We start from the raw sequence: 1,715 nt of genomic DNA on the forward strand, positions 1-1,715 counted from the left end.
CCTTCCTTCCTTCCTTCCTTCCTTCCTTCCTTCCTTCCTTCCTTCCTTCCTTCCTTCCTTCCTTCACGCACTGACTCAAACAAGTATTATGCATGTATTCTGGGAATGCTGGAAAACACCAAGACAGTCTGCCCCACTCTCTGACCTTAAGAAACGCATACTGTGTGACACAAGAGAGTGAGATGGTTACCTCCTGGATGCTGTCATAAAGCATCTGGTGTGAGCATCTTAAGGAAAGAGTTTGTTGTGTGGCTCACAGTTTTAGGGAGAACATTCCACTCTGGTCTAGAAAGCACGACAGCAGGTGCTTCCTGTGCATCTTGGTGGATCAGAAAGAGACATAGCTACTAGCCTGAAAGCCCATCCCCAGAAACCCACTTCTGCTAGCCAGTAGGGATCACTGAAGTGTTCAAATCCACAAGCTCTTGTAGTGCCATGCAGTGAGCAAGGTGTCTGGATGTCAGGTCATTTTTTCTTAAATCAGTACAGTATTTAAAACAAAGTAAAGCACCTTGTATGTGGTATCTGATTTTGATTGTGTATGGAATATGATGCAAGTTGACCTAAAGGAGCAGCATTGAACAGGCAATTTCTCTTGTTACTATGCTTGGCAATGCCACCTTTAAGTCTTATGCCTTTACACTCATGCTTACAAAGTAATTGCTTAAAATATCAGCAAGTGACAAACTCTATACCACATCCATTCAGAATCAGAAAACAGGAGTGTTTCTCGTCTTTCACCATCCTTACTCTTCAACTGACTTTACCAGGTTTTATGACAAGAGAAATACTTGGCTATAAAAATGATTCTTTCCATTCCGGGTTTATTGATACAGGGGGTAGAGCATGAAGAGCTTAGTATTTGGCTTGGAGGATTCGGGGGTCTCTTCTTTAGCTATCCTTTGCCTAGGGAGTGGCTATTCTGGACGAAGAGAGGCTGCGGCGCCTCAGAGAGTTGCAGAGAGGGGGAGTTGCAGGGACAGGGAGCGGGGTTCAGGTGCCTCCCAGAGCTTAAGACCCAGCGACCCCCACCTAGGAGGCTTTCTCCTTCACCATGGCTGAACTGATCCAAAAGAAGCTGCAGGGAGGGGTAGAGAAATATCAACAGCTGCAGAAGGACTTGAGTAAATCTATGTCAGGGAGGCAGAAGCTCTAAGCACAGCTAAGGGAAAACAATATCGTGAAGGAGGAGCTGGCCCTGCTGGATGGATCCAAAGTAGTCTTTAAGCTTCTGGGACCCGTGCTTGTCAAAGAGGAGCTGGGGGAGGCTCGGGCTACGGTGGGGAAGAGGCTAGACTACATCACAGAGGAAATCTAGCTCTATGAATCACAGCTTCGGGACCTCAAGCAACAGAGAGAAACCCTTGCCCAACTGCAGCAGGAGTTCCAGCGGGCCCAGGCCGCAAAGGCTACTGGGAAAGCCTGACCCCGTGGGAGGGGGTGAGAAGGGAGGGATGAGGCTAACCCTGAGCCAATAAAATGTAAACAGAACCAAGCCCCCCCCCCCAAATTCTTTCCTTTCCCTGTTGTAGGGGTATTATTGTTATTATTATTATTATTATTATTACTATTACTGAAACCCCTAAAAACATTCCATGGCCCATGTCTCTCCACATTAAAATTCTGGACGCTTCTGGTAACTGAAGATAATGGAGTTGCAATTTCTCTATGGTACAGTACAGGCTTGGCATTTCCCCAAGTTCCCATTAAGCAGT

The 1,715-nt window shown here is 46.6% G+C and overlaps 1 pseudogene; it reads left to right on the top strand.

Annotated features, from left to right (window-relative positions):
• The first annotated feature begins 1,027 nt into the window (after window positions 1–1,027).
• On the top strand, window positions 1,028–1,426 carry LOC110290423 (annotated as a pseudogene).
• The last annotated feature ends 289 nt before the right edge of the window (window positions 1,427–1,715 follow it).

The sequence above is a fragment of the Mus caroli genome, chromosome 2 (genome assembly GCF_900094665.2).
Source record: "Mus caroli chromosome 2, CAROLI_EIJ_v1.1, whole genome shotgun sequence".
Taxonomy (NCBI): Eukaryota; Metazoa; Chordata; class Mammalia; order Rodentia; family Muridae; genus Mus; species Mus caroli.